The 13,574-nt window shown below is 46.2% G+C and overlaps 1 protein-coding gene across 4 annotated transcripts in view; it reads left to right on the top strand.

Annotated features, from left to right (window-relative positions):
* The window catches only part of OPLAH (5-oxoprolinase, ATP-hydrolysing), a 664,980-nt gene that overhangs the window by 508,643 nt on the left and 142,763 nt on the right, over window positions 1–13,574 (top strand). The gene's annotated exons all lie outside the window — the stretch shown is intronic.

Here is a 13,574-nt window from a genome sequence, read left to right as displayed (position 1 = left end):
TTCCCGCTTACACTGTAATCAGGATGTAAATGAAAATAAGCTCCATTCCAAATACTGCTTATTTCTACGATTATGGCCCAACTGATAATGATCCCAGCCCCCAATAATGTCTTAACTCGGGCAGTAATATTTATGTGTGTGTCTATTTCAGACAAGTATACATCCTATTGAAACATTGCCCACACAGTGCCCGATTAAAGGCATTTCAGTGGATTTCCCTTGCTTCCTGTAAGAGGAAGTTCAATATGTCACCTCTTTCTTGTGCCTCTGCATCTGTTATATAATGACTACCTGTCCTCGCTTTGCAATTGCAGTGAAATCAGTCACGCATTTAATAACACATAATTGTTGCCACCCATTGATAGTGTGGAATCTTCCAGCCTCTGGGTACTTAATTGAGTTTCCTTTAATGAAGTAATTGTAACTGGCTGTTCAACCAGTATCTGGCACTTCTCGCCCACCGCATCGCTGCTCTCTGCCCCAACTTTCAGTGCTATGCGGATGATACCCAGCTCATTTTCAGGCTCCATTCAGCCACCTCCTCTCCTTCTCTCATCTCTGACTGTCTTTCTGCTATCCAGGAATGGTGTGCCGCCAACGACCTCTGCCTCAATGCCAGTAAGACCGAGATTCTACTCATCGGCACACCCACTCCCTCCTTCCCTGCAGCTCTCTGGCCGGCCTCTCTTGGCCCTCTTCCTGCTCCTGCCTGCAAGGCAAAAAACCTCAGGGTTATCTTCGCCTCCACACTCACCTTCTCTCCTCACATTTCTGATGTCTCTAAGAAGTCACACTACCAGCTGCACCTCCTCAGAGGTATTTCTTCCTTTCCTCTCCTTCCCCCAGAAGCTCACTGTCTCCAGAGCCCTGGTTCTCTCGAAGCTGCACTACTGTAACAGCCTCTATCTTAATCTGCCTGCCTCCACTCTCCGCCCCCTGCAACTCATCCAGAACAGGACTGCGAGACTTGTCCTTGGCCTCAAGCCCAGGGACCGTATCTCTCCAGGACTGAAATCTCTACACTGGCTCCCTGTGGCTGCGAGGATTAAGTTAAAAACCCTCTGCATTGTCCACAAGGCCTGTACAACGAGTTGGGGGGAGATCTCTCTCCGCAGCAGGGGCCTCCCTCTGGAACAGCCTTCCTGCCCCCCTGAAACTTGAGGAGAACCAACTCCGGTTCCGGAAGCACCTCAAAACCTTCCTCTTTGCTTCTGCTATCTCTCTCCCTCTCCCCTGCTAAATCACTGAAACTGTACTGAATCAGCAACTGGGCCACTCACGAATCTCGGTCCTTGGCCCAGCCACTCTCCCCTGCACTGCCTTCCTGGCAACCCCTGCACTGCGGGACTGTCTCTGTATCCCTACAGCCCTCCTTCCCAGCACTTGTCTGCACTTATCTTGCACTTGCCACCAGCTGGCCCTTATTATTTATCTTGTTCATTACTAACCCTGTACTGCACTTTCCCCTCTCCCTTTCCCCCTTGCACTTTTCCCATCCCCCTTACCCTTGCACTTGTGCGATCTGAATGACACCTGGCCTAGTAGGATCGTTGTCTGTCTCCCCTTGTTCCCCCCTCCCTGCCTCATCGCGCCTTGAAACACTTGTGTATAGGCGCGTTACAAATGCCTTATCATATCATATCATATCATAATGGTTGAAAACTTAAACATGAAAAGGTCATGCTCTGATTTGCTCTAAGATGTTCATTTCGTTGCCTTTCTGTTTTTATCAACATGTGTCTCAGGTTTTACTTCACCTGTAATTGTATTAGGAGGCTTGATAAACTCGTTTTTAACTTTTTGTTTAATGAGAGTACTGTGGTGGGTTGGAAGAAGGCGGTGAACACTTGGTGGACATTGTGAATTTGGTTTATTCAAATAATAATAATAATAATGATTCCTACCTTTCCCTAGTGCTAGATGGATTTCCCAGCCTATATAAATAACTAAAGGTAATCGTCAGGAAGTACAAACTGAAAAGTGTCCACCGTCCAAAACCTGATCCTACATGTTAGCTAACTTAATTCATATTGGGAGATTCTGTTAGGAAGAATTCTCTGTTTAGGCTGAATTTCCTAACCTAGTGAGTCCCCCAGCAGCTTTGCTGGATCTTTGGGGTTTATTTTTTTCTCCTGCCAAGAGTGAGACTCTTTTACCCTCACTCTTGGGCATGATTTGAGTGTGTTTCTTTGAATCTAGATGTGTTTAATGGGCTATGGGGTCTTTTACTCCATAGGGCTTCATGTGTTTTTGTGATGTGTGTTACACAGCACCCTCAGTGCAGTAACACAGGGGTATCATAGTGACCCCCCATTATAGACTCCATACCCTGGGACTGACTACTGTCTCCCAGAGCATGTAAAGTCACCATTGACTTTACTAGTCTTAAATTCTGAACAGAGCCAGTACAAACCATCAAATTGTGGACGTACTGGCTGGGGCAATTCAATTGCCCCGGGGTTTGTTAGTCGAGGGGGCACGTCTCCGTCCCCCCTGATCGAGTTTTGGCTGGTGGCTGTGGATACTACTTTTTATATTCTACCGCGAATATTTTCCTATGGGATTTCCCATTGTTTTAGGCTACTATCTTTATTTAATTATTTACGGTAGCCTCGAACATACCGCCGGTTTATTTTATTAATATTAATTCTCCAAAACTTGATTCTAAAATGGCGTTTGTGTTCTCTTCTGTGACTCCAACCCAAGTCGAGCCCTTTGTTCCACTTTTTGGCGGGCTTCTCCACAGAAGCCCTCCAAAGTGGTGCCCTCTGTCTGGGGTACTTAGGAGGGGTGGAGAGGGATTTAGGCACCCTGGACCGAGTTGCCTAGGCAACTCAAGTCGCACTCCGTCCTGATTGGTCCAAGTGGTGAGCCGGCCGGCTCACCACTTAGCATGTTTGAGTGACAGCTAGGCTGAGTGAATGGGGGTTTTCTGCATAAAAGCAGGGCTTTGGGGACTGGAACTTCAGAAGTCGCCACAGGACCTAAGAATCCGACGAGGGAGAAGCTGAGCCGACCTGCCACGACACCACCACCGGTGGAGTCCTGCTGGACCGTCTCACCACTTTTCCCAACGACAGAGGAGATCTTCTTCCTTTGACTGGTGGGATAACCAGTTTCACCGTCTTTTCGCCTTCCCGACGTACCTCGTGGCCGCCTTGCCTGTGCCAAGCACCCAGGCAACCCGGATACCACGTTTTACCACGACCGCGAACAAAGGTACCACCTTTAACCAGAAAACTCTGCGGCTGGTTTCTTCCCTGGTAGTGCAACAACCTTCATCTTTCCTCCAAGTCGAGATCTTCTCTTCCCCTGGACGACGACGCGGCTTGCACCCACTGCCAGGAACAACTGCCACCGCTGGAGGATCCTTCCCACTTAAGGTACCGTGTCCCGCCTGGCTTCCCTTGCTACCGACTGTACGGGGTAGATTTAGCCCCCGGCTTTCGAAACTGGGTTAGCCTGGGACACCCTGGCTAAACTTTCCTAAAGCCTCGCTAAACTCTTTCTGAACCCTCTGCAAGACTTTCTAAGCTTAGTGTAACTGTGTGATCTTGGGCGCATTTGTGCTCTGCTCTCTCTAAGAGTGGGCCCAGCCTTTGGACTTTGGCTCACCAGTGACTTTTGCTCTTCTGCCTTGCTAATAGTGTTCCTGAATCTTAGAGTGGTGTACCTTTTCACATTCTGTCTTTTTCCCTCCCTTTCTCACAAACTTATTGGAGTGCCATCTAGTTAAGCGCTCACCTCTGTATGAAAATAAGTGGTGTTTTACTGTGACTTATCTGATAAGGAAAAAGGGGTGTATATATTACAATAGTAACTGTGTTTAGAATATTTTACAATAAGAGTGCTGGAGTGTTTCAAACTGTGTTTTTAAATAAATAATTATATACTTTGATACCAAAGCTCTGGTCCGTGTTTGTTTGTATTGGTGTGTCTGAGTGCCTATTGTGTATACTTTGCATACTGCCTAACTCTTCTTGAGAGAAGTCTGACTGCTCAGCCACAGCTACCAGGTAAATCTGGGTGGTAAAGACTGCTACCAAGTGGGTTTACTGCTAACACCTGTAGTCCTAAATCTTTTGCAGTGTTCCCTAAGGGAACTGCACAGGTTTCTGCCTAACACTGGTGTACAGCGGTGGGATTTGTATTGAGTATACATTTTAGAGTGCTTAGGATACCCTAGTACAACTAACCACAAAGCTTAGCACTGAAAAAGTAATCTTTCTAACATGTCAACTATGGAAAATTATAGTCAGGAGTCCCTTGCTAAAAAAACTGCTGATTGTTTAAGAGTTCTCTGTAAGTATAAGAATCCCCTGACTAAAGGCAAGAAAATGAAATTGATAGAAAGGTTGTTAGCTAACCAAAGTCTGGATGATGGTTCAGAGGAACCTACCATGCCAGAAAATGTAGATAACAGTATAGAAATTGATATTGATCAAAATGTTGATAATCTTGAGGAAGAGTCAGAAGAGGAGGGTGAGGCTGCTGTGACTGTCCCTCCTAGACCTCTGTCTGCTCTACCTGCTGTACCTACTGGGCCTTTGCCAAGTCCCACACTTAGTCCTCAATATCCTGAATTAAAGAAAATGAAACTTGAACTAGAGTTCAAGAGACTGAATACTCAGGCTGAACAGAGACATCAGGAACTGAATCAAGAACTAAGGCTAAGGGAAATGGAGCTCAAGCATGAGCTAGAAATGAAGAAATTATCTGTCGAAAATGCTTCTCTCTCTGGTTCCTCTAGAAGTTCCAGTCCTAAAAGACCCCGGATGCCTAAGGAATTGGTTGGTATGTATGAGCCTAAGTTGGATGTGTTGGATTGGTTGTCTCTGTTTGAATATAATCATGGGCTCCAGAACATCACAGGAAATGACTTACTCACCTGGTTGTTCTCTAGGCTTCCCCCTGTTGCAACTGATGTGGTAATGGAGTTGGGGGAGGAGGATAGGAAAGAGTATGAATGTGTGAAACTAGCTCTGGTAGCTAGATTTGGGAAGACCCCTTCCCAGTATCTTAAGAGGTTTAGGACCCTCAAAAAGCATGATGGTACCCCTTGGGCTACCTGGGTGAGTGAAGTTTTGAAAAACTTAGAGGGATGGATTAAGGGTTACAAGGTGAACACTTATGAAGGTATGAAGAATATTTTTATGTTGGAGTCAATTTATGATGCCTGCTCTCCTGAGCTCAGACAGCACTTGGCTGATTCAAAGGAATTAGATTCCCGAAAACTAGCTAAGGCTGTTGACTTGTGGGTTGCCAACAGGGCCACTCACACGTATTCTGGGGTAACTCAGAAAAAGGATGAGGGGAAACATCCTAAAAAGGACTCCAAAGAGAATTCTAATACTGCAAATTCCAAAGAGGGCCCCAAACAAAACCAGAAGGGTAAGCCACCAGGGAAACCACAGCAGAATAGTGTCTCCTCTGGTGCCAAACCAGAGGGAGGTCAGAACAAGCCTCCATTCCAGAAGGCATTTGGTAAATGCTTTGTTTGTGGCTCTACTGACCATGTGAAAGGAGATCCCAGATGCAAGGGTAAACCTTCAGGGACCCAACTTGCCTCCTTAGCCTTCGCTCCAGAAGAGGAAGTCCCAATGGCAAGTGGAAACTTTCTAATGATGGCTGATGAACCCATTGGTGTCTCAGCCAGTGTTTCTTTAGTCTCTCTGGGGTTGTGGAAACAACAGAACTTAGATGTGTATAATTCTATCCCAGATAATACTAAAGAGTATTATAAAGACAGTGTCCAGGTGAATGGTCGGGAGACTCCTGCCATCAGAGACACTGGGGCCAGCATAACTGTGGTTGATGAATAATTTTTCAAGGCAGAGGATGTTGCTAAGGCACCCAAATGCCTCACCAAGTTAGCTGGAGGGCCTGTGCAGATGTGTCCCCAGTTACCAGTTCTCATCCAGTGTAATGACATGGCTGTAAAAATACCTGTCAATGTACAATGTGAAGTACCAGGTAGGGTTCTGTTGGGTAATGACCTGAAAGCTCTTGGAGTTGTGTCACATACCCCCAGACCACCTAGTAAAAGGTTACAGGAGCTCACAAAACCTGCAAGATAGAAAACCCTGCGAGGGTTATCTCAGGAGATGATGACAGAGATCACTCCTTTACCACTGGAGCAACTCACTGCAGTAACTACCAGATCAGGAGCAAAGGGGCAACCCAAGACTCCCAGGAAAAAGTCAGCAGCAAGCACTCCAGTGCTTCCAACAGTTACACCTGTAACTCCACCTCCAGCTGAGGCTGAGAGGGGGGTACAACCCTCTATGGTGGAACTAGACTCTGAAGAAGAGCTAGTGGGAGGCCAAGAACTTATTGGAGATCTAGACCCTGAGGACAATCCTGAGCTGCAGTCTTTACTGGCAGAAGGTGGGCCCAGCAGGACAGCTTTCCGTAAGGGACAAAGAGAATGTCCAACTCTGGAGGGTCTCCGCCACCAGGCAGCTGCTCAGGCTGATGGGCAAGAGCCTGGGAAGTATAGGTTGCACTGGGAAGATGGCCTCTTCTACAGTGAACCAACTGAGTCTGAACCTGGAGACTACAAACGCCTTGTAGTACCTCAAGAAAACAGACAACAGTTCTTGCACTTAGCCCACGAGATTCCTTTGGCTGGTCACTTGAGTTTCAAGAAGGCCAAGGAAATGCTCTCACTCTCCTTCTATTGGCCAAAAATGGGGGCAGAAGTAGATAAGTTTTGCAAGAGCTGCCATACCTGCCAAACTTCTGGTAAGGTTGGCTCCAAGAATGTGGCACCATTAGTGCCTCTCCCAGTTGTGGGAGTCCCATTTGAGGGGGTAGGGATTGACATTGTTAGTCCCCTTGATCCCCCTACCTCCTCAGGCAACAGGTTTATACTTGTTGTAGTAGACCATGCTACTAGATACCCTGAGGCAATTCCTATGAGGACTGTTACAGCTCCAGCTGTGGCTAAGGCCCTCCTTGGTATTTTTACCAGGGTTGGGTTTCCTAAGGAAGTAATATCCGACAGGGGGTCAAACTTTATGTCCCACTACATGAAAGCCATGTGGAAAACCTGTGGAGTTACTTACAAATTCTCAACCGCATACCACCCCCAGACCAATGGGTTGGTAGAAAGGTTTAACAGAACCAGGAAGAGCATGATAGGTGCTTTAGAGGAACCTCTGAAAAGAAAGTGGGACCTTCTACTGCCATGCCTTCTCTTTGCTTATAGAGAAGTCCCTCAGGAGGGAGTAGGTTATTCTCCCTTTGAACTTCTCTATGGCCATCCAGTCAAAGGTCCGTTGGCCCTGATTAAGGAGGGATTGGAAGGTGCTCCTCCCCTCAAGCCAGTCAGAGTGACTGACTATGTGATAGGTCTCCGAAGGAGAATGTCACACATGATGGCAGAAGCTAGTGATAACCTGAAAGCTGGACAAGCTTTGGTCAAGCATTGGCATGATCAAAAGGCTAACATGGTTGAGTTCACTCAAGACCAGCTAGTTCTCCTTATGCTCCCAACAAGGCAGAGGGCCTTGCAAGACAAATGGATGGGACCCTTCAAAGTTGTGGGAAAACTTGGAGAGGTCAACTATCTGGTGGATCTGGGCAGACCCAGGGAAGCTCCTAGAGTCTTCCACACCAACCGACTGAAAGCGTACGTCTCCAGACCTGAAGTAGGGGCCTTGCTTCTAGCTTCAACAGCAGAGAAAGAAGAGAGTGAGTCTCTCCCTGATCTCCTCAGAAGTGTACCTTTAGATGAACAAATTGAAGGAGTCAATCTCTCTTCAGATCTGACACCTGAGCAACAAGAGCAGTGCAAATCTATGTTAAATCAGTTTGCCTCCCTGTTCTCACTCTCACCAGGCTTGACCCCTTGGGGACAGCACGAGATACTCACCGGTGACTGTCTGCCAGTCAAAAGCAAAGGATACAGAATGTCAGAAAATGTGAGAACCCATATCAAGGGGGAGGTCAAGAAGATGCTTGATCTCGGGGTAATAGAACCCTCTACTAGTCCATGGTCTAGCCCAGTTGTGTTAGTAGCAAAGGCAGGATCCAAAGACTTGAGATTCTGTGTGGACTATAGAGCTCTTAATGCAGTAACCAAGACTGATGCCCACCCTTTACCAAGCACAGATGAGTTGGTGGATAAACATGGTGCAGCCAAGTACCTCAGCACATTTGACCTTACGTCAGGCTATTGGCAAATAGCCTTGACAGACCATGCCAAGGAGAAAACTGCATTTTCCACCCCAGTTGGCTTGTACCAGTTTAAGGTCATGCCTTTTGGTTTAAAAAATGCACCTGCTACATTCCAAAGGATGGTGAACCAAGTGCTAGCTGGGATGGAGGACTTCTGCATGGCATACTTGGATGACATTGCAGTCTTCAGCCCCTCCTGGGAGGATCATGTGAACCACCTAGGACATGTTTTGCAGGCTCTTGGACAGGCCAATTTGACTATCAAGGCAAGTAAATGCCAGATAGGTCAAAGTAAGGTGGTATACCTTGGGCATGAGGTAGGAGGTGGAGAAATAAGGCCTTTGCTCAGCAAGATTGAAGCTGTGCAAAATTGGACAACACCTACTACTCAAACCCAAGTGAGAGCCTTCCTAGGCCTCACTGGGTATTACAGGAATTTCATTGAGAACTATGCGACCATAGCTTCTCCACTGAATGTAATCTCCTCTCCAAAATTCCCTAAAAAGGTCAAATGGAATGAGGAGTGCAATCAGGCCTTTGAAAAACTGAAGAAAGCTCTTTGCCAAGCTCCAGTATTGAGAGTTCCTGACTACCACCAAAAACTTTCATTGTACAAACTGATGCTTCCAATGTAGTTATAGGTGCAGTTCTAAGCCAACTGGATGAGAAGGGTAGGGAGCACCCCATTTGCTTCATCAGCCGTAAGCTGAAGGATCCTGAGATAAGGTGGGCAACAATCGAAAGAGAATGCTTTGCTATTGTGTGGGCACTGAAGAAGTTTAGGCCATACTTGTATGGTTCTACTTTTGTCATTCAGACTGACCACCAACCCTTGAGATGGTTAATGCAAATGAAAGGAGAAAATCCAAAACTATTGAGATGGTCAATCTGCCTGCAAGGGTTTGATTTCACCATTGAGCACAGGTCAGGGTGTCACCATCAAAATGCTGATGGACTCTCTAGGATGTATGTCATCGATTAGAGGTATGAGGTTCATCCAGGAGTGGATTAAATCCTCCTGTCCCTTAGTCTGGGGGGGGCGAGTGTTAGGGAGAATTCTCTGTTTAGGCTGAATTTCCTAACCTAGTGAGTCCCCCAGCAGCTTTGCTGGATTTTTGGGGTTTATTTTTTTCTCCTGCCAAGAATGAGACTCTTTTACCCTCACTCTTGGACATGATTTGAGTGTGTTTCTTTGACTCTAGATGTGTTTAATGGGCTATGGGGTCTTTTACTCCATAGGGCTTCACGTGTTTTTGTGATGTGTGTTACACAGCACCCTCAGTGCAGTAACACAGGGGTGTCATAGTGACCCAGTATAGACTCCATACCCTGGGACTGACTACTGTCTCCCAGAGCATGTAAAGTCACCATTGACTTTACTAGTCTTAAATTCTGAACAGAACCAGTACAAACCATCATATTGTGGACGTACTGGCTGGGGCAATTCAATTGCCCCGGGGTCTGTTAGATGAGGGGGCACGTCTCCGTCCCCCCTGATCGAGTTTTGGCTGGTGGCAGTGGATACTACTTTTTATATTCTACCGCGAATATTTTCCTATGGGATTTCCCATTGTTTTAGGCTACTATCTTTATTTAATTATTTACGGTAGCCTCGAACATACCGCCGGTTTATTTAATTAATATTAATTCTCCGGTTGGTATTTTTTGCCAAAACTTGATTCTAAAATGGCGTTTGTGCTCTCTTCTGTGACTCCAACCCAAGTCGAGCCCTTTGTTCCACTTTTTGGCAGGCTTCTCCACAGAAGCCCTCCAAAGTGGTGCCACTCTGTCTGGGGTGCTTAGGAGGGGTGGAGGGGGATTTAGGCACCCTAGACCGAGTTGCCTAGGCAACTCAAGTCGCACTCCATCCTGATTGGCCCAAGTGGTGAGCCGGCCGGCTCACCACTTAGCATGTTTGAGTGACAGCTAGGCTGAGTGAATGGGGGTTTTCTGCATAAAAGCAGGGCTTTGGGGACTGGAACTTCAGAAGTCGCCACAGGACCTAAGAATCCGACGAGGGAGAAGCTGAGCCGACCTGCCACAACACCACCACCGGTGGAGCCCTGCTGGACCGTCTCACCACTTTTCCCAACGACAGAGGAGATCTTCTTCCTTTGACTGGTGGGGATAACCAGTTTCACCGTCTTTTCGCCTTCCCGACGTACCTCGTGGCCGCCTTGCCTGTGCCAAGCACCCTGGCAACCGGGATACCACGTTTTACCACGACCGCGAATAAAGGTACCACCTTTAACCGGAAAACTAACTCCGCGGCTGGTTTCTTCCCTGGTAGTGCAACGACCTTCATCTTTCCTCCAAGTCGAGATCTTCTCTTCCCCTGGACGACGACGAGGCTTGCACCCACTGCCAGGAACAACTGCCACCGCTGGAGGATCCTTCCCACTTAAGGTACCGTGTCCCGCCTGGCTTCCCTTGCTACCGACTGTACGGGGTAGATTTAGCCCCCGGCTTTCGAACCTGGGTTAGCCTGGGACACCCTGGCTAAACTTTCCTAAAGCCTCTCTAAACTCTTTCTGAACCCTCTGCAAGACTTTCTAAGCCTAGTGTAACTGTGTGATCTTGGGCGCATTTGTGCTCTGCTCTCTCTAAGAGTGGGCCCAGCCTTTGGACTTTGGCTCACCAGTGACTTTTGCTCTTCTGCCTTGCTAACAGTGTTCCTGAATCTTAGATTGGTGTACCTTTTCACATTCTGTCTTTTTCCCTCCCTTTCTCACAAACTTATTGGAGTGCCATCTAGTTAAGCGCTCACCTCTGTATGAAAATAAGTGGTGTTTTACTGTGATTTATCTAATAAGGAAAAAGGGGTGTATATATTACAATAGTAACTGTGTTTAGAATATTTTACAATAAGAGCGCTGGAGTGTTTCAAACAGTGTGTTTTAAAATAAATAATTATATACTTTGATACCAAAGCTCTGGTCAGTGTTTGCTTGTATTGGTGTCTCTGAGTGCCTATTGTGCATACTTTGCATACTGCCTAACTCTTCTTGAGAGAAGTCTGACTGCTCAGCCACAGCTACCAGGTAAATCTGGGTGGTACAGACTGCTACCAAGTGGGTTTACTGCTAACACCTGTAGTCCTAAATCTTTGGCAGTGTTCCCTAAGGGAACTGCACAGGTTTTGCCTAACAGATTCCCTCCCCTATTCTAATATACTGGTGTGTCAATGCCTCTATTCACTCGATCGTTCTCTTCTTGGAGGTATCTTCAAATAGTCTCTTTCCACCTTTTTGACTAGATCTTAGAGTTCCTTTACAATGTACTTAAGCTTGGTCTCCCTTCTAGGGGTACGTATTCCACAAGACTTGGTACCATTCCTTATTACTCTTTGATTCAGGTGTAAATATTATTTTAATTCTAGATATTCTAGACTCCTCTTTAATGTCTTTATGTCCCCCATTTACTGGGGTTGTACCCCTTTTTGAACACTTGCCTTCTCATGCTTATTCGTGACTCTTGGGACCATTCTGTCCCCTTTCCATTTTAAGGTTTCTATTTGTAATGTCTCATATATTTCACTGGGACGAGTGTCTCTTCTTGCCCACTCCTCAATAACTTCTCTTTGGGCCTTATTTGTTATCCTCCTGATTACGTTAATACAGTTTGACTTTAATGGCTCTGATTTTTTGCCAGTTTGAATGGGACGAGTTTCTATTGTTCGATAATGATCCCCCAGAGGCCTCCCACTATCCCTGTTCTTCCCGTTACCTCTATTTGTAGGGGGATGCTTTCTTGCTCGGCTTTCGCTGCGGTTCTCTTCTCGTATCTTGCACTCAATCTGCTTTCTCGTGGCGACCACATATGACTGAGAGTCACATAGTATCTCTCAGACTCCCGTGCTGGGTGGTATTGCTGTTGTTAGACAGGCGGTCTGCTTACTACGGATTTGGTGTGGCCATGGCACAACAGGTGTATTTTTTTGTTTCTCGTTTCCGGTTCCTGATTCTTGTGAATGCCGGACTGCACATGCTTCACTACGCTCCTCGGGACTCATTCGAAAGTCAGGGGGCTTTCCTTGCTTACACCTTTCTCTCTCTGCTCGTACTGCACCTTGGCTCTCCTCTCTCAACCTACTCATCTTCATTATTTTGTGTGTCTCCTCTAAAGGAGACAGACCCTTGTTCTTGTGCATAATGGGTTATTTCAGTTTTACCTTCATCCAAGTCTCTGGCCCTTGCAATATTCTTAATATCTGATAGTCCCATATGTGCTATTATGGTGGAGGGCTTAGAGGATTCCTTGCAGGAATGCAAGTCCTTGTCCCCTAAGAGGGATTCTCTCCCAGTGAGGTCCCACTTGTCCAGACACCTATGGAGACTCCTACAGGGGTTGAAGGTATGAATACCTGCGATTCATCACAGTACCTACCAATGTTTGTAATTTTTTTAGTTTGTTGTGTCTAATTTGCTTTGAAGATGTAGAAGGAGATACAAACTCTGGATCTGGGCTAGTCTTGGGCACTAGTTTTGTTTTGTGTAGATGTCCTCTTGTTCTCAATTATGTTTTTTCTTTAGCAGTGTTTAAAGTCTGTCTTATAACCTCTAATACGAGGATCAGACATTAGCCAGACGCCAAAAGGTCTTTCAAACACCTTTTCCTTGTGATGTCTTACAAGGGAAACCATACCAATGCCCAGGAACCAATTACACGCATATAAGTAATGTTTGTGTGTTTATTTATTTATAGGGCGCCCTAAACCCTTAGGTAGCTGGGCGCACAACGTGACAAGAATACTTAGAGCTTAGTTACAGGTATGGACAGGTACAGAGAATACTTACAAGCAAGTTACAAGTAAAGACAGGTACAGAGAATGTTTACGAGCAAGTTACAAATGTTGGCAGGTACGGGTAGGCAAGGCACAGAAACAGACATCTGAAGTCATTATTCTAATGGTTGTTAAGGCGTAACCAGGTACGGGTGTTACGTCTGAAACTATAGTAAGACTGATCCCTTCTGAGCTCAACTGGTAGTGCGTTCCATTGTTGGGCAGCTTTTACAGGGAAGCTGTTGCCTCCTGTTTTGTTTAGTCAGAATCTGGGTATTTGGAGGCAATGGGAGTTGGCTGTCCTAGTCGGTCATGCAGAAGATTTTCTAATTATTCTGTCTTTTAGGTATGGGGGGGCTGCATTGTTGAGGCATTTGAAGGTTAATGAAACAGTTTTAAAGAGGATCCTATCGCTAATTTTCAGCCAGTTATGGTTTCTCCTGGTTTTGGATATGTGCTCTCTCGAAGGGAGCTTCAGGGCAGTTCTGAGCGCATTAATTAGCAATGTTTGTAGTTTGTTGATGATTTATATTAGCTCCTTCATGCAGTGCATTGCAGTAGTCCAATTTTGATAGGATGAGGGCATTGGCTAAGGTAATGCAGCTTGCTA

The sequence above is a fragment of the Ambystoma mexicanum genome, chromosome 5q (assembly GCF_040938575.1).
Source record: "Ambystoma mexicanum isolate Mex_15411 chromosome 5q, UKY_AmexF1_1, whole genome shotgun sequence".
In the NCBI taxonomy this organism is placed as follows: domain Eukaryota; kingdom Metazoa; phylum Chordata; class Amphibia; order Caudata; family Ambystomatidae; genus Ambystoma; species Ambystoma mexicanum.
This window is presented reverse-complemented; position numbering and strand designations above follow the sequence as displayed.